A 21,037-nucleotide genomic window follows, 5' to 3' on the forward strand; every position below is an offset into this window, starting at 1 on the left:
TCCAGCACTGCTTCCCCTCCCTGGCCTCTGCTCTGGGACTCATTCTCATCCCTTCGTCTGTTTCAGCAAGGCTTCCATTCACTGGCTGCCACGCCAGGACTGATTCCTATCCTGACCTCCACTCCTGACGGATTCCTTTCACTGGCCTCCTTCCAACTCAGCTCTCTCATAGTTCCCCCATTTCCCTATGGGTAAGTCAAACTCATTAGTTGGAAAACAAAAGCAGGAAGGAGGGAAATATTTTTAAAAAACACGCTATTTTAAGGAGAGTGTTGTAACCCAGAGCAGGGTGTCAATTCACTTAGAATCAGCTTGCATGCTCATACGCTTATAACCTCATCACCCATGAAATGTAGTGAGTTGTGAACACTCAGAAGTACGACAGCTATGATCTGAGGGCGTGGTTTCGGAATGGGTCTCATAAAACATCCAGCAGTCCGTTTACAAAGAGTACGATGACAATGGGGCCACTCAGCTTCTGGGTTGTTTGGGGTGCAGTTCTAACAGGCAAATATGGAGAAAATACATTTTCAAATTACTTCACCACATGCTCTTTTAAACTGACACCAGCCTGACATTTTATAATTAAAATCTGCTTTCCTTTTCAGACCTGAGCCAAGCAGATTCTGTCACTCAGTCAATTTCTTCGGATCTTCAGCCAGAAGAAGGAACAGTGACTCTAAGCTGTACCTATGATACTCCACAGACTGGATATGCATTGAACTGGTACCGACAACATGCAGACAGGGAGCTCGAGTTTGTTGTGTCGAGAAGTACTTACGGAAATCAGGATAAAGCAGATTTTGCAGAAGATCGCTTCTCTGTTGAGCTTCAGATCTCGGAAAAATATACAAGTTTGACTATCACTGGGCTACAGTTGTCTGACGCTGCCGTCTACTACTGCGCGTTTAGAGACTACACAGTAATGGATAACAGACTCAAGCCTGTACAAAAACTGTTTTTACAAGACAGAGGTGTTCGCTGTTCGATTTCATGGGAACTATGCACTGATGTTCTGCAACGGTGGGGGATCATCTTAAGTGCGGAGTGACCTTCTCGAATACGCCCTTCATATATCAGTATAGTTTTAACAATCAATTTGAGTGTCAAATTCTGGAACGTATGAAGAATTTGATGGTAAAGAAATAAGCTGATTTCTATTCTGTATCTCTTCTCCCGGGTATGTTTTAAGCCACTGTACCATTGGCTTCAGAGACAGGGCCACATTTGCCAGCGGATGTTTAATCTCGTTTGTGGACAAACCTCCAGGCCTGGAAGATTAACAATCTCACAGCTTCGGCTGAGAATTCTAGTAAATAGTTTTAATTCAGAACTGCTTACCCCGGGTTCAATTTAATAAAAAAATGTCTTCATATACTGATCCAAATGTCGAGTTGTATGACTCAAGAATCCACAGTACTGTACAGGGCAATATTCAACATCATTTTGCGGAACAGTGTGTGACACGAATGTATAAACATCGACAGCGAGGAAAGGAGAGGGACAGACTGACAAATGCATTGAAGGAGGAATATTAAGACATCCAGTGAGATAAATAAGTGTACGGAAAGACGGAATGTCAAGTATTGGGTTGAATACTCGTTAAATAACTAGCTTGCTACCTAGATAGATAGATCGATAGATAGATCGATAGATAGATAGATAGATAGATAGATAGATAGATAGATAGATAGATAGATAGATAGATAGATAGATAGATAGATAGATAGATAGATAGATAGATAGATACATTCATACATAGACAGGCAGACAGATAGATAGGCAGGCAGATAGATAGGCAGACAGATATTACAATGGATCGACCATTCAATGAATAAATGTTGTGCAAACAGATAATCAACAAAAATAATTGACTGAAAGAACGCTTCTTAGATTCTCCAATGATGCTGTTCCCATGATGTAGCTGCAAGTGGCATTCTGCTCACACCACATAGCCCCTTCCAGAAATGATCTGTTCCGTGATCTTTGAACAGTGTTTTCAAGTTGCATTTCCAAAACCTTGCCAGGTCCTTTCTCAGACTTTCTTATAGTTTGCTCACCACAGTACTAGTCATTAAGAACTCCATAAAGGGGCTTCGATCTTTCATTCTGTGCATGAAACATTTGGAACAGATTAGATTTTGAACAATGTTATCACAGTTTTTAAAGTTCTCTGTTTAAATTATACATCTGTGTCATTCCCACCCTAATATCCATCGTATTCCTCACAGTGACCATTTCTGTAATTCCCGCACTGATCCTCTATATGTGTGATGATGCAGTTTTGTGTTGCGATGTTGCTTTGTACTTCTGGCCTCCCTTTCACTGATTACCTGGTGTTTTCCGCCTTTCGTATTTACAATAGATTATGGACCGCCAGTAGAGAGTGACATCGTACCACATTAAACACAAACTGATTGAAAAGGCACAGCGGTTTTTATCTTCTTAAATCCAATCAAACGAGCGGGAAATATCTTATAATGCACAGAGACGTGCACACATACAAATAGAATGATAGAAAATAAAGCACATTCAGGCATGCCCAAAAAAGCGAGCACAAACACACCGCAAAACAGACACTAACACAAATGTCGGATTATGCATTTAACCACGTAGTGATATTCCCTGATCAACATTATAACACAGTCAGGGACAGACGTCCATACACTGTGCTGCTTAAGTTAATGCCTTAACAAACTTTGTACTGTGGTGATGCCATTATAGCTGTTTATATTATTCGGATTTTATTTCCTTTGCAAATTCCGTTTGCCTCAAAATTGGAATGCATTGATTCAAACCTGATGGATCCAACAGGCGAAAAATAAAAATGACTCCTGCTGTTAGCAACGCAGAAAACTCCTCAGTGTCAGTGAACGGAATAATGGAATAGGAATACTTGGGATGAATTCAGTTGGTTTCCAGCTGCATGACGACGCCTGAAATTCAGCTAGTCACGTTCCCCTGCTGTCTACACGCACACTCTAAAATATTTCGATTCCTGCATTGTATCCAATTATACATTATCATAGAGAATTGAAAAGTCTTGAGCATCTATTATGGAGTTCATGACATATCACGTTAAATCACTGGTGAAGTTAACGAGCCCCATGTCAGCCCTGATTCCATTGCAGCCTGTACGTACCTCTGGATAGTTGGGGACAACAGAACATTTGCAATAATTAATGATACAAAGAGCTAAATGACACTCTTTCTTCTTTCTAGCAATTATATGACATTGGACAGATAGTGCTGAAAAAATCTACTGGAGCTTTTGCTTGGGTTCGAACAACTGAGATAGACAAGTATAGACTAGAATAGACAACGTTGGGTCACTTTATTTGCTATATCTGAATTTTCGGATATCTTTTTTGATAAATTCCCGTATAAGACATTTGTAGTTAACTGCCAACCTCTAGGTTCTGGTAAGAAAATGTTGACGGAGAAAGAGAACTGGTAGGGAAGCGGGAATAACAAATAAAAGAGATTATTTACAGAATGTCAGACAGTGACTGCATATTCACTCAAATCCCCTCGTTCACACTGAAAAGGCCCTGCCATCCAGATCACTGGAGACAGTTGGAAACCCATGTATTTACATTGCATGCCAATGGCAGACGTCCAATATCTTCCGTCCTCAAACCCGCCCCTCTTGTGCAGATCCATGAGGCCCGTGAGGGAAGATAAGAATCCAGATATTCGCCAAACGTCTTTGTTAATTAGACACTGAAGGACAGTGTGCCGTATTTATGTCAGACTCAGGAAGCATAGTTATCTGAGTCTCTTTTACTCCTTCTTGCCTTGGTCTCCATTGCACAGATGTCCAATTTTTCTTTTTTTAACCACAATTTTAACTTGTTTTTTTCCAGTCTCTCTGCAATATCAAGAGGAGTTTCAAACCCGGAGTTAGTCAAGTTTCATGATTGCTGTTTTGTTTTAATAGGTACCCAGTTGTGGACTCAGTCTTTAGCAGATATGCAAATCCCTGAACATTCTCTGAGACTACTTTGTATAACGAATGGATACGATCTGAGCATCTATTCTACGTACTGATTGAGATGATGTCCAGGAATCGCTCGCAAGGGCAAATTTTGTGCTATAATGAAAATAGCAAAGCTATTAATCCAGAGTTTGAAGAAAGAACGTCTGATTCCAGAGACCTTACACACAGTATATTCACTTTGGATATCTGAAGATATCTGAAAACATGGGATATTATTGTGAACAGCAAGACAATGAGGCAGATCAGATCTCAACCCGTACAGCAACAAAAAAAAAACACACTGGAGGAAATACAGATTTTTTAATCGATTCTCAACGCTCTGATATGTCGTAAAATTGCTGTAAAGAAAATAGAGCAATAATTCAGCCCTTCATATCACTACATACTGTTTCAAATTATTATTCAATTATGTCCTCTCCACTACTATTCCCATACGCTGGCAGTTTACTACCTTCATATCTGTGAAAGCATTGATTTTTTTTCACCTCTCTCGGAGTAACTTGGTTATGTATCCAAACTTTCGACAATTCACTGAAGAAAGGTTAACGTTCACAAGCCTTCTCCATCATTTGGCTCAAATCATAAGAAATTTAGAAAGTAAGACACTTTCTAAGAAGTATGCCACTTAGTTTAACACTCGATGAGATGATCACTGATCTGATAATTATCAACTCTGCTTTATTGCTTTTTTCTGCATATTGATTCCTGTTACAATACGGGGTCTATCCTCCTGCTAAGTTTAAACCTGCAACACAGACAAATATTTATCCCATGCAATAATCTGTGAAGATTTGAGAGGCCAAGAACTATTTAAAGTTAAAATTTACAAGATTATTTCTTGAAGTGTAACAGAGAATAATTAACTAACACTCCGATTGATGGAAACAACATTTCCACACCATGCTTCCAAGGTTTTATTGCACACTTATGGAGCAGGTAGGAGTTGATTGGGCCTTGATGACTCAAAGTTAAGGATGCTACCCAAGACGCCACAGGAAACCTCCACGCAACGTGCTTATAAATTGATTAATTATTTTCATTTTGACAAGCACGAAATATCTTCGTTCACTGATATTTCGGGGCAGACACCTACCCCTGAATAACATGACCTTATTTTGTGTAGAATTATTTGTTCTGTCCAGGGAGTGGGTGAATTTTGAATCCGGGGTGGGATGAATGCCAGAGTACTAACAGTCACAACGAAATCAAGAAATAAGGAAGAGTTTCCTCCGAAAGGGAGGACACCCTGAAGTAGAACCAAAGGTGAGGTGAATTGAATTCTTTTTGTGGCGTTGTAATGATCAACCTCGTTGTATGGTATATTTTGCTACGAGGATGGAAATTCTGAAGTACAAACTGTGTCTGAGCAAGCACACATTATTAAAAAAAAACGGTGGGCTGTAATTCTGGAAAAATGACTATGATGAAGGAATGGTTTTTCGGAATGACAGTCATCTGAGTAAAGAGAAACAAAGAACAGATGAAACATTAAAGCGTCACCAGTGCTATTATAAATGTTAGCTGGACATGCGAGTTGAGTGTAGCAAAGTCTACATGCTATTCTGTGCGTGAGTTAATATTGCTGTCAATTGTGATGATCTTGTGTGCGACTGCATTTTCTCTAATGGGATCCCCGATTACTGTGTCCTTTCTGTTGTGCACAATCAGATGGACGTGTTTTATTAACTTCAACATATTTGATACAATTTGATTTATTGTAACATATATCGAAGAGTAGTGACAAGCTCGATTTATGAACAGTGCAGGCAGATGCTGGTAAGTTACGATACTCAGATCATGGGTTGCTTGGAAAGCATGAGGCAACAGGGTACACCACGCAGGTGAAGTAAGATTAGCGTTCGAATTAAAAGAACATTATTATTAATGTTGCAAACGCTTATATGAAATGTTAAAATAAGATCTGCTGTAGGGAGCTCGCAAGGAGTTTTCAGATGTCTGCACCATATTTAATCAATGGAGGAAAAGCAAGGAATAGATTGAATTTTTCTTCCATGGATTCATTCATTATTATTACTCCAGACAACTTACCTCCCAAAGCAAAGGCCATCTGCGTTTGAAGAGAGATAAAGTTAGTGAGACCACAGTCCAGATAAACATTTATAATTTTTTGAACGTTTCCAAAATCAGACTCTGGGACAGATTGCACAACATACAGCAGTACTGAAAATACACTGATATACAAATGGAAATACATGGGAACAAATATGAACATGCAAACATTCATAATAACACAGTGGTTAATTGATTTCAGCACTTGCACCAGAATGCAGCGATACACAAATGGACAAATAGAAAGAAACACACGCAGACACAGACACAGACAGACACACAGACAGACACACATACACACACACACGCACACACGCAGAAGCTCGTGCACACAATGATCCACAAACAAATAAACCTAGGACAGAGACCAAGTGTGATGCCATTCAAATGCACAATGGATTCTGTTCTTTGAGGCTCCTGTATGCAGTAAATCAGAATATACTCCCTGAGAGAGACCGATGCAAAAGTGTGACTTCGCTCAGTGAAGAATGCCGAGAGGGTACAAAAGGGGGATTAATAAACATGAGTTTAAGCACGTACAAAACATCTGTAAAGATCGTAAAATAGACAGACAGATAGATAGATAGATAGATAGATAGATATAGATGGCGTTTCAGTATCATTGTTTGAAACTCAGAGCTCACTTGTTATATATGTCACAGTGCTGCCCCTACAAAAATGTTATGTTGTCTTTTTTGTATTTGTTTTCCCCAGTTCGGAAGACACAGCTTCGGGTATGTTTAATTTCTTTTTTAAAATGGGTTTTAGGTCCAATTTGGTTATAGTTCATAGATATTGTCTCAGCAAATAGCATTCAAGTCTTAAAAAAAACACTTGCACAATTCAAGTTTGGTGATCAGTCTCAGCATTTCTGTCATTTGGTTTGTTTTGGTTTGTGCGTCTGGCTGTTCAGAGCAAGCAGGCAGTTTTCAGGCTGCTCGTCAAAGGAACAGCTGCATGGCAGAAGTTTTTACATCCTGAATCTCTCTGCCATCTCTCTCTCTCTCTCTTCTTAGACTTTGTGTCTGATTTTATCTTTTTTTGCCCAAGGGTGGTTCTGGGACTTGTTGCAGGAATTTGGAACATAATAATTTAATTAGGACAATCTGTTGGGTATTCGTGCAGTGTAAGTTATTCCATATTCTGTTCTCTTTTGTTTGTGCTTCATGTGGTAATCTTGCAAATAAATTCTGTTTTGTTTAAAACTAAGGAGTTGGGACAACTGGATCACTCTTGGAATATCCACTCTGCACCTGTTTAAAACAATGAGCAAAGTTAGGGTCTTGGCTACTTTCTTTAAATGTTTTGTGGTCTCTGGCCTGATCAGTTTCAGATGTCAGGAGTGAAACACACGCCGCGAGAAAATCAAGATAACTACGAATCAAACTTCCACCCAATAGTTTCCTGGAGCTGCTGACGGAATTAAGTCTGAACTGACAGCATGGCAACGATAAGGAACAAAATCATATGTGAATGCTCCCATTCCAATCCCATGCACAACTACCTGCTGGCACGTGACATGTAGATGGTGGGCTGTGAGTCACACACGCACGTACTGACACACACACCAAAGCATGCACAGTCAAATAGACACATGCACAGAGGGAATCAGGTTGCATAAATATTCAATTATCCGAAAAGTGAGACAATTGTGCATTGCACATAAGTGCACATTGTTCTGCATTGTAATGCCGGTTTTAAAATTTACATCATTGTAATACAGTTATAACTGTCAGGATCATTTGAATTCCTGTTTATTTGCAACGTTTGCATATCTGCTACAAACTCTGAAGATGCTGATATAAAGCCGATGGATGCAAGTGGGGGCTGCTTGGATCCAAGAACCTTTCTGGACCATCACAATCTTGTGATGGGAATGAGCTCCAGCTGATTTGGTATTGCGAACTGTGTGACTCAGCTCATCACATTTCCGTATTCTCCCCAAAGCGTTCATCAAATATTTTGATTGCTGCAACCTATCCAGCTCCCCTTTGAGAAAACAGATTTGAAGAGCACCAAGCAAAACATCAGAGAATTCATTCATATCACAGATTGTTGCTAATATCAAGTATCCCCATGATACACTTGATCACTTTATAAATAGTGTTAACCTTTGGATAGAGCTTGATTACAGAACATTTGAAAAAAAAACATCAACGGGATTGAACATTAACATTACTACTTTATGGAAGGAAAACCACACTGAAGAAATTGACTTGAGTTTTCTTTTAGGAGAAAGTGAGGACTGCAGATGCTGGAGATCAGAGCTGCAAATGTGTTGCTGGAAAAGCGCAGCAGGTCAGGCAGCATCCACGGAGCAGGAGAGAAGGAGATGAGGCTGTGGTAGCGAGTCTGTTTGAGTACGTGGCTGAAGAAGGGCTCATGCCCGAAACGTCGACTCTCCTGCTCCTTGGATGCTGCCTGACCTGCTGCGCTTTTCCAGCCACACATTTTCAGCTTTGAGTTTTCTTTTATCAGGAAGGATGTAGTAGAATAGGTCAGGGAGAACGAGTGAATGTGATATGGTTGAATTTTCTGAAAGCTTTTGATAAATTCTGACATCAGTTATTATTGGACGATCAGCAAATTCAAGGAACTATGGATATCATATCGACAACAATCGAGACTTAGTTGACAGACAGGAAACGTGGCATGGCAGTTACAGACAATTGACTAAATTCAGAAACGTCCACAATGTCTTCACTCAGGCAAAAAGAGGATGGTAAGAACCCAGTCTATTTAAGTCATTTCCTATTTGCAGATAACCAATAATTTCATGCTCAAACACGCCCCCCTCTTCTGCTAATTCTTAAACTCTGACTGACTATCAAAGTCCAGATATCCACCAAACCACTTTGTCAGTGAATGTTTGGAGGACCGGCAGCCTAATTTTACACAGTTTGAGGAAGCATGCTGTCGTTGAGGTCTCTCCCTCTCTTTCTTGCTTTCTTCTCCAGTACGTACACCAAATTCATTATTTGTAAACCCAAATTTTGAAGTGGTTTTCAGTATATTTTTGTTCAGCCTTTTCAGAGTGGCAGTTACATGACCTGGATTCATACCAGTTTAACGAATTCTGCTTTCCTTTAACAGGTGCCCAGTCAGATGTGACATTGTCTCAGACAGAGACAGAGACGGGAATCCCCGGACAGTCTCTGAAATTGACGTGCAAAACCAACGGCTTTGATCTGAGCAGCTACAACATGTACTGGTACCGACAACGTCCCGGGAATGGCTTGCAGTTGTTAGCTTATTATTACAACGAAGATCTGAAGTATTTTAATCCAGAATTTGAACAACGAGTTACTGCTTCCAAAGACCTCGCAAACAATATTTTCATGTTGGAAATCAGACCATTGAGGATTTCAGACAGCGCCACATATTACTCTGCAAGTAGCACAGTGAGTCAGATCAAATAAAGACCTGTACAAAAAGTCACAAGCGAAAATGCAATATGTTCACCAATAATTGCATAATTCACAGCAGCTCATAGAATCAGAGTATTACAAAAAAAACCAGACTCAGACCATTACGCCCTGTTTATCTCCATCTATTGTTCCAAGCTAATTTTCAATTGTTCCCTCTCAGTTAGTCGTGCTACAGACCGGACACATTTGCAGCTGTTATATATTTCTAGATTTATCTGATCGCATCCTGAAACCTTTACTTTATTTTCCTATTCAGCTGGATACTTTTAAAATTCATTGACAATGTGAAGAGATCAGTAGCTGGGTCAGCATTTAATGTCCACCCCTAATTGCCAGGAGGCCGTTAAGAATAAATCACAGAGCCGTGAGTCTGGAGTCATACGTAGGCCAGAACATGTAAGGACATTAGTTTCCTGAAGGACATTGGTGAATCAGTTGGGATTTTTGGACAATCAACCTTGGATTCATGGTCACCATCAGCTTGTTAATTCCAGATGTATATTGATTTCAAATTCCATCATGTGCCATAAATATTCATACCCACAATGTATTAACTCATTTTACTGCAATTGAAAAGCCTCAGGGACATAAAAACAAAATTACCTCATTACGTCCATTGAGAGATTTCCAACACTCAATGAGATCATAGTTCTTTGTATCAACTTTAACTCCACTTTCTTGAACTCTTTTCCCATGTCCCTTGATTCACTTAGCTCGGATGAGTCTGTCTCTCTAAGCCCTGAATATACTCGATGAAACAGCCTCTGTCGTTATTTTTTTCCACAGATTCGTTTCCCAATGAGAGAAATCTTAAATGTATGACTCCTTATTCTAATATTACGCCCTCTGCTTCCACGCTGTACGGCAGAGAAAATCAAGTTTTTTTGTGAGATAAGCTAGCTTTTGGAAACATATTTCTGGAGGACATAAATGCAAGTCTCCTGATTCAAAGGTAGAGACATTATCATGTCTCCACAAAAGCACTACTTGTAGCTTTGTTAAAATGAATTATTCTCATGGTCATAAACACAGCACATCTTTGTTTACAATCAAACCTCTGCAGATCTCCAACTAAGAAGTAATATATTTTAGTTTTGTGACATTCGCAGTGTTCCTTTGGGATTCGCTCAATACATTAATGTCTAGAGTGGAGATGAATGCATGGTCTGTTAATTCTCAGAATGAAATCAAGAAAGAAAAGCAACACTTTCCAGAAATTTGGAAGCCCACGTGAAATACAATTGACATTGAGGAGAATCACAACTGTCATCTTTATTAATGATCAGCCCCACCTCGCTCCCTCCAGACAATTTATCTACCAACAGCGGACATATGTTTCTGAACTGACCTTAGATAAATATAACAGCACCCCAAATGAACATTTCAAATCAGTGGAACATGATTCTAATCGGAAGGTGAGGTAGACAGAAGAAGACACAGCAGAACATGCAGACATACTGAAACACACACGTAAATACCTCAAAAATCATTCAAACATAAACTGACTCACATTCACTTGCATTTACTCACTTACATTGGAATAGACACACACACACATAGAAACACGGATTCAAACCAAGACAAAGACACAAATAAAAACAAAGTGGGGCAGGCAGAATTTAAGGCGTTTATGTAAAATCCCAGCCAGCTGCAAAGTTCTGTCAGGAGCTCAAAATCACACTGACAGGAAACCAGTCTAACCTCGAAACAAACTGTGACCTATTTCCAAAAACTGAGCACTCCGAGCATGCACAGAAATAGAACAGAATCAGGCGTGAAAACACCCGTTCCAATTCATAATGCAAATTATTTTCATGCCTCTAGTAAAATTTGCACTGCTGTGATGTCGGTATAACCGGTGGCGTCATTTACATCGCATTTTCTTTACAAAACCTTTAAATTTACTGCGTCGGATGATGCTAATTTAAGGCCGGTAAGCTGTTCAGATCCCAGAATCTTTCTGGATGATCAGAAACTTCTGGAAAAGAATGATGGACTTTGGATAAGACCAATGGAGCTCCTTTGCATTGGCGGTTATGCACTGAGTGATGCAACTCATTGCAATCCCCTGTTCTCTCCAAAGCACATCCAGAAATATTTTGGTTTCTGGTAGCTATCCAACATCTCTTGGACTGAAGAGAATTGACGCGGATCCATCACCCTATCAGGCAACGTACATGCTTACACAATGAGCTGCTTTTGAAGTAATTCCCATGATATGCCTGATCGTTTTGTAACCAGTGTGCAACTCTGGAAAGGGCAGAACATTTGGAAAGCACTAATGGGATTGGACATTAACCTCATTACTTTATGGCAATCATCTCATGCTGAAGAAAAGTATTTGCAATTTTTGTTATTATTCAGAATGTAATGAGTGGAAATGATAATGAAGAACAAGTGAACGCATTTTATCTGAACTTTCAGAAAGCTTTTTATTAAGTCCCATATAAAATATTATCGGGCAACAGACAATATCCAGGAGCTGTGGACATCAGATTGACATGGATCGAGATTTGGTTGTCTGACAGGAATCAGGAGTGGAAATAAATGATTTTTTTTATGTGAGTGACAGGTGGGGACTACCAATTCGCTCAATTCTCGAACATTTACAATGCTGACACACCCAACAGAAATTATAAGAGCCCCGTGTGTTGAGAATCGACATGAGACATTGATTGCAGACAACCAATATATTGTGTCCTTCTTCAGCCAATTCGCATAAATGTCGAAATAGGATCAAAGTCCAGTAATACACGAAATTGTTTTCTTAGTGAACGACTGGAGAGCAAACTTTATCATTTAACATAGACCAAGGAAGAATGCAGTCCCTGAGATTTCTCCCTCTACTTGTTTTCTTCTCCAGGGCGTATGTCAAACTACTTTTTTCATGAACTAAATTTTAAATTGATTTTCAATATCGCTGATAATCCCTTTCCCGAGAAAAACCCGGTGTCAATTCGGCTTAATGAATGCAGTTTAATTTTAGCAGGTGCCCAGTCGAATCTGATGGCGACTCAGCCGGCGGTTGAGAGAGGAATTCCCTGGAAATAATCTGAGGCTGCCCTGTAAAACCAACAGATCGATATGGGAAAATTCAAGGTATTTTGGTAGACAGCCCTTTGGAATGGACAACAATGTCGAGTTCAATACTATCATGAAGGCGATAAGGTTTTAATTCAGAGCTTGAAAAGCGATATACTGCTTCCAAAGACCTAACAAACACCATCTTCCCTGCTGATGTCAGAACATGCAGCTTGTTAGACAGTGACATAGATCAGATTAAGACCATTCTAAAAAGCCCCAAGAGGAAATGCAATATTTTCTGTTCTTTCCAAAGCACCAATACTGACAGCATTGACAGCAGCTCATAGAATCACATTGTTAAAAAGAGGCATAACATGCCATTTAGGCCTTCGATATCTCTACATGCTGTTGCAAACTACTGCTCAATGGTTCCCGCTCCATTGCTACTCCTACTGAATCGGCAGTTAACACCTTCTATATATCACTACATTTATCTGGTTACATACTGAAAGCATTCCTTCCTTATCCTCTCCAGTGGTAGGTTGATCATGAATCCTAGCTTTCATTGCATTATTATTCAAGCATATTCCCTCAGTTATCTGCAATATGAAAGCCTTTAGAACATAACATATGGAAGCTGAATCGTGCCTTTTATTCAACCGAGACTGCTCCACTGCACGATGAGGTCATGGATTATTGGGTCAACATTTTTTCCATTTTTATCATAACCTTTAATTCCATTACCGAATATAAATCTGTCCATCTCAGCCTTGAAAAAACTTAACAAATCGGCTTCTTTGCCAAATAATCCTACATATTCAATTCTCTCAGTGCAAAGAAATTCCTCCACATCTCTTAACGTGTGACCCATTAAACGTGTGACCCCTTCTTTTAAGATTGACGGTCCATTTTTAGACAGTCCAACACGTTGAAACAAGCTTAATGCACCACGGTGCAAAGTTTTCATAACACATTTCAGGAAGACTGACGTGAGCCTCCCAACTCAAACTAGCGACACTAGAACGATTCCACAAAAGCCACATGTGCGTATATACTGAATAATTATTCTAATTCGGATCAACACAGAATTTACGTGGTCACAATCATTTGTATACAGATGTCCAGCCCTGGAACAACATAACGTTAGCTTGAGAGTTTCATTACCAGTGTTCCACTAGGAAGGGTTCTGCACTTTAACGTCCAGCAGTGGAGATAAATGTCTGTTAATTGTCACGAACTGATCAAGAATTAAGAACTGCTTTCCATCAATGCGGAGGACAGATGGAAATACAGCCAACAACGAGGAGAATCTGAATTATTTTCTGTTTTCATGATAAACCTCATTGCTTAATAAGATCTATGCAGTGTTTGCACACGACCCCGGTTTCACAAGCTGACCCGGAGCAAATATACTCTCTTAATAGACTGTAGAATTGCTTCAGAAAATGACCTGTGAGAAGAGGTTGCTCAGAATGATATTCTTCTGAGCAAAGAGAAATAAAGGACAGACGACGCATTAAAAGACTGGCAGTGAATTTCTGAATATTATCTTCACATGTGAGTAGAGTGCATCAAAGACTGCGCACTGCCCCGTTTGTGAGGTGATTCTGCTGACAGTTTGAATAGTGCTGTGTTCAAACCTGCCCTGCCTCTGACTGAATCCCTGATGAATTTGATCCTCCTGTTGTGCAGTAGACGGTGTTCCCAGCAGAGGTTGGCATTGTATCACGTGCAACGCACGGTGGAAATAAAGGGAAGGAGATGAGATTTTAAAATTAATTCTTTCATCATGATCCATCGGACAATTCATCTCCCAAAACAATGGCCACCGACGTCCGAACTGACGTTAGATTCTTCTAAGAAAACTCAAGATGAACGTTTCAAATCATTTGGAAATTATTCCAATCAGACACTGAGGCGGACAGAATAAAACACGGCAGAACATGCACGCACACAGAAACAGACACACAAATAATTGTACACTTTGGTCCTTGACAGGCCCCGTTCCCTCTCTAGTTGTTCTCTTTCCCTCAATATACTTAAATTACGTCTTTTGATTCACCCGAACCTTCTCATCCAAGGCTCGTTTCCCTTTTTGGGATTCTGATTTTGTTCCTCAGTAAACTATTGTATTCCCTTTATACCTGCAGGGATTCCCTTGATCCCAGCTGCCTGAACCTGAGCCATGACTCCTTTTTTTTCTGGTCAAAGCCTCAATGTCACTGGTCATCCAAGGTACCCGATTCCTGCCAAACTTGCCCTTCACCCTCACAGAAACATATAGAACTTAAAATCTAGCTATCTCCCTTCTAAAGACCTCCCACTCGCTGGAGGTCACTTTGTCTGCAGTCAAGCTACTTCAAACAATCTCTGCAAGCACCTGCATAATTCCACCAAAATTCACATTACCTCAGGTTCATAACTTGAACCTGTGGACCAGTGTTGTCCCATTGGGTAACTGTTTTTAAATTAATAGAACTCTGGTCACTGGTCGAACGGTGCGTCCCCACTATCACCTCTGTCACCTGTCCGACCTATTTCCCAAGAGTTCTCCAAGTTAACAGCATGTAGGCAAGAATGCTAGAATAGTTCTTAACCACCACGTGCGTCTGTGATTAGTTACCTTCGTATCAGGTAAATATAGAGGAGAGGGAAATGGAATAGACAGACAGTGCAGAGATCCCCTGTTGCCGTCCGTATCGGCAATGTGTATACCGTTTTGGATCATGTTGGGAGCCTTAGCGGCCAGACACCTCGCATTGAGCCTAGCTGTCTTGCTCAGAAGCGAAGAGGACAGAATGGGAGAGCGATTGTGATCGGAGATTCAATGGTGAGAGGCGCAGACAGGAGATTTTGTGGTCATGAATGAGACTCCCAGATGTTATGTTCCTTTAGGGTTCCAGGGTGAGTTATGTCTCGGATCGAGTCTTCATGATATTTAACGTAGAGAGAGAGCAGCCAGAAGTCATGGTACACATCGTTACCAGTGATGTAGCTAGGAAAATGGATGATGTCCTGAAAAGTGAATGTTAGGACTTAGGGTGGAGGCTAAAAGGCAGGTGAAGCTGAACAGTAATCTCAGAGTTGGCATTCGTGACGCTAGGAACAAACAGTATGGGCAGGTGAACACGCGCCTGCAGGACTGGTGCAGGAGGGAGGGCTTTATGTATGTGCATCATTGGGATGTTTTATGGCGGGGTTGGGACTTGTACAAGAAGGATGGGTTGCACCTGAACTATACCAGCACCAATATGCAGGGCAGTATATTTGCGGGCGTTGTTCGGGAGGATTCAAATTCGTTTGCCAGAGGTTTGAGAAAGGAAGCAACGGATCTGAGAATGGAGTAACTAGTGAACAGACAGATATAACGTGCAGCGAGCCAGTGAGAAGTGACAGAGTGATGGACAGTTGATCGGGCAAAACTTTAGAGAATGTGATGGGTTCAATTATGTCTATTTTAATGTAAGCCACATCAGGAACAAAAGTGATGAACTTAGAGCATGGATCAGTACTTGGAACTTTGATGTTGTGGCCACTACGGAGACTTGGATATCATAGTGGCAGTAATGGTTGTTTGATTTTCCATGATTAGACGTTTCAAAAGGAATATTCGGCGTTGGGGCGTGGGTGAGGTAACAGATATGGCGGAGTAGCATTCTTAAACAAAATATAGTATCAGAGTTGCAGAAAGGGAGGTCATCGAGGATTGTATATCTACTGAGTCAGAATGGATGGAAGTCAGAAACAGGAAAGGAACAGTCACTTCATTCGGAGTTTTCTACAGTTCCCACAATCGCAACAGAGAAACAGAGAAGGTGATTGGGATACAGAGTTTGGAAAGATGCAGAAGTAACAAGCTCGTTGTCATGGGTGACTTTAACTTCCCTAATATTGATTGGAACCTCTAAGTTCAAATAGATCGGATGGAACAGATTTTTGTCAGGTGTGTCCAGGAAGGAGTCCTGACTCAATATGTCGATAGGCCGACTAGATGGGAGGCGTATTGGATTTGGTGCTTGGTAGTGAACCAGGCTAGGTGCCAGATATCACAATGGGAGAGCATTTCGATGAAAGTGATCACAACTCACTGACCTTCACCACAGACATTGCAGAGGTAGGAGCAAATGGTATGGGAAAGTATTTAAATAGGGGAGGGGGAATTACAATGCTGTTGTCAGGAACTGAGGCGCCCAAAGTGTGAACAGATGTTCCCAGGAAAATGCACGACAGAAGAGGAGGTTATTCAGGGAGCACTTGCTGTGAGTGCTGGACAGCTTTGTCGCACTTAAGTAAGGAAGGGATGATAGAGTGAAGTGACCTTGGGTGACAAGGGATGTAGAACATCTAGTAAAGAGGAAGAAGGAAGCTAACTTAAGTTTGAGGAAGCTGGTCTCTTAGACGAATCTTAATTCGGGCACCTACATCATGTATTGTTACCGACATCGCTCCAGACATAGCCTGCACTGGTTAGTTTGGTCCGTGAATGAAAACAACCAAGATGTTAATCCCGGGGTTTGACAACGAGTTAGTGCATCTAAAGCCTTTTCAAACAGCATCTTAACTTTGTTTATTAAGACATTGGCAATGTCAGGCAGCGCAACACATTTTTGTGCACGGGGATACTGTGAAACAGATGAGCTGTTGTCGTGTACAAAGACCCACAACAGGAAATGTCAAATTTTCCGTGATTCTCCAGCAGCAATGGAGCTATCATTGACTGCACCTCATAGAATCAGATCATTACAAAGAGGACAAGGAATCCGTTCTCTCCTTGAAACCTCTGACTGCAGTTTCAAAATGGTGCTCAACCAATCACTGTATAGTTCAACCTCCACAATGTGAGCAACTTTAATCCCTGTATACCTCTAGATTTTGTTGTTACATTCCGCAAATACAGCTTTATTTTCCACTTTATGAATAACTTTGTTGTTTAATCCACATTTTAGTAAGGCACTGCACAAAAATTCATATTCATGAGCCTATCATATTATTCAACTATAATCACATGGTTTTGAGAATTTACGACATAAAAGAAGTACGGTGTTCAGTTTGGCAATCTAAAAGCGTTCAACCTCTCAAAGAGACTAGGGATGATCTGATAATCCCTCACTTAATTTTCATACTTTCCCCGTCATCTTTGATTGTAGACAGAGCAAAAATCAATCATGAATGTATTTATCAACATAGACTGTGTGGTAAACCATTGTACAGATTCATTTCCAACTGAGAGAAGAAATTTGTCCTCATCGTTGTCTTCAGAGTGTGATTTCTTATGCTGAGATCACAACTTCTGCTCTCAGAATTTACCAAACACCCATTCTCTATCTACCACTTCAAGTTTTCATGACACGTCTCTGCAACATATGCAACGTGAACACGCAATCTCCTGAATCAAAGTGAGGCACTATGGTGGAATGCCAGAAGAACATTAATCTCAGCTAGTTTGCACGCTGAAGAATTACTCCTCTGATGAAAAACATAAAGAATGTTTAATCATGGTCATTGTTCTCCAGTCATATGTTCATGGTTTTCTGTTGAGAACAGTTTCACACTTTGGAATGGCAATGAATGCCCTGGTGTGAATAAATAAAGCATGATTTTACATCATTTGAAGACAAGACCATGTACAGACGCCATTGGAGAGAATCTAAATTTGTGTCGGTTTACCAATCAGCTTCATTACGTTGTGAGATCTGTTCAGCCTGCACAAAAGAACACACTCCTGATCCACAAACTCACTCTGAACATTTACACGGTCTTAAAAAAAACATGGTCTGCGAGACTGGGAATTTGACTTGAGAGGTGGCGAAAGGACTGCTCAGAATGACAGAGCCAAGAGAAACAAAGAATAAAAGCACATTAACACATGACAAGTGAATTTATGAACGTCAGCAGCATGTCGGTTCTGAGAGCAGCAAAGATTGCACACTGTTTTTGTGTGTGATTTGAAGCTGACAACAGGTTGAATGTTGTTGTGTGCTGCTGGCACTCCTCCGATCGAATCCCTGATGAAGTTGATTGTCCTCCTGTTCAATAGTGGAAGTCCTCCAGCAGAGGGTGAAATTGTATCACGTTAATGACAAAGAAGAGAAACAGCGAAACAGATTGTTAGACTTGTGCAATTTATTAATTTCTATCTCCCAGTGCAGTTGACAGCTTCTTCTGAGCTTTAGTAAGCATGTTTCATATGAACCTTCCAAATCTTTTGAACATGTTTCCAATCAGGCACTGAGACAGATGCAACAACGCACAGGTGTGTGTGTGTGTGTGTGTGTGTGTGTGTGTGTGTGTGTGTGTGTGTGTGTGTGTGTGTGTGTGTGTGTGTGTGTGTGTGTATATACAACGTACATAAAACCATTAGAAGATAAATGCCCAATTAAAAAGTCATAAAAACACATAAGCACGTGCACATAAACACTTACACACTAGAACGTACAGGATATCATGCACGCACACACACAAACACGCACACACACACACAAACACACACACACACACACACACACACACACACAGAAATACAAAAACATACAAGCACACAGACTAAAAATCTCAAAAGCACAGGTACACAGAAACACATGCACACACATGCACACACGAAACAATCACAAATAAACAATTACAAAGTCACAGATAGGGTGCTAGTACCGAAGGCAACTACCTACTATGGATTTTTCCGATGCATGGTTGGTCTTTGTCTGTGAGGCCTCTGGTTTCACTGCAACGGAGAGATACGTTTGGAGGAGAAGAAGCAAAGTCCAGTTATATGTGCTCAGAAGAATACAGAGAGAATGATAATATTGAGCCTGTGTGCAGTGCAATAGCAACAGATTGGGACAATAAAATGGAAACTGTTAAAAGTCCTATCAGCAATACCGACCGATTTTACAGTCATCGTTCACAATATTTCAGTTTACGGATTCACATCACTCACATCCTGTTGTGGATCTGTTCGCCGAGCTGGGAATTTGTGTTGCAGACGTTTCGTCGCCTGTCTCGGTGATATCCTCAGTGCTTGGGAGCCTCCTGCGAAGCGCTTCTGTGATGTTTCCTCCGGCATTTATAGTGATCTATCACCATAAATGCCGGAGTAAACATCACAGAAGCACTTCACAGGATTCTCCCAAGCACTGAGGATGTCACCCAGACAGGAGACGAAACGTCTACAACAGAAATTCCCAGCTCGGCGAACAGAACCACAACAAAGAGCACCCGAGCTACAAATCTTCTCCCAAACTTTGAACTCATATCCTATCAGAGAAACACCCTTAGGGGAAGATAGAAGAAGGCGAGATTGAATCCAGTGAATGATGTTGAAAGCAAGCAACAGACTGAAATTGATACAAAACTCGAGTATAAGATGTAGGAAAGAAGAAAAATAGGTCAATGGTTCCATCGAGACCAATACATCATTCAATCGGATCATGACTGTTCTGATCACCCTCATATCCAGTTTCCTCTGTGCAGTCCTTGATCCCTTCCGGATGAAAGATCTTTCTATTTTGCCTTCAATATGTTCAATGATTCAACCTCGACAGGCATCTGTAACAACGAATCCATGTGGTTTACGACCGTCTGATAGGAGAAATTCTTCCTTATCACTGAACAACTGAATGATAATTGCTCTGAATTATGTACCCTCTTGTTCTATACATTCCAATACGAGGAAACAATTTCTCCATATTTCCTTGTCAGTTCACCTATGAATGTTAATTGTTTCAATAAGATCTCTCACCCACTTTCTTGCTCTCTTACCTAGTGTGTAGCTTCAATTATTTATTTCCCCAAATTTACGAGTTGTAATTTTCTCGGTTATTTCCATCCCTGGTCTGGTTACACAAGCTGACATCACGCCAGTTTAATGAAATCTGTGTAAGCTTAACAGGTATCCATAGGGAAGTGAAGTTGACACAGCCTGAGGCAGAGGCGGGTATCCCCAGGTAGACTGTGATATTGACCTGAAAAACATGTGGGTTTTCTGAGCTACATGATGTATCCGTAATGACAATGTCCTGGGAAGGGAGTGTAATGGCTAGTTTGGCACTATACTGAACTGTCCCGTGGTAGATTAAGGATGGGTGACAAATAGTAGTCTAGACATCGAACCACACGTCTCGTGAATGAAACAATATAAAGTATATCATCCTTCAATCGTAGTTGCTGGATAACACCCTCCTTCAGATGAAACTGCTTTGGGAATCCTGATATCCAAAGGACTAAAATGCTTCAAAAAGGAAATGCACCAAAATCTTCTTCAAAATCATTAGGAATGGGCAATAGCAATCCCTGGCGTAGCCATTGATGCCCACATCACATTAACAAATTAAACTGGAAATCTGCTTAAGGCGTATAGCCAATGGGTCATTATCTAATTAGTCACTACTCGAGTCTTAGGCTGGACACTATATTTTTCTACACTTAAATGTTATGGAAGAGAATTACACCTTCAATTATTATTTATAATTGAAAGAGATGCAGAGCGATGGGAAGATCCCAGAACTGACCGTCTCCTCAT

The sequence above is a fragment of the Hemiscyllium ocellatum genome, assembly GCF_020745735.1.
Source record: "Hemiscyllium ocellatum isolate sHemOce1 chromosome 27 unlocalized genomic scaffold, sHemOce1.pat.X.cur. SUPER_27_unloc_2, whole genome shotgun sequence".
NCBI lineage: Eukaryota > Metazoa > Chordata > Chondrichthyes > Orectolobiformes > Hemiscylliidae > Hemiscyllium > Hemiscyllium ocellatum.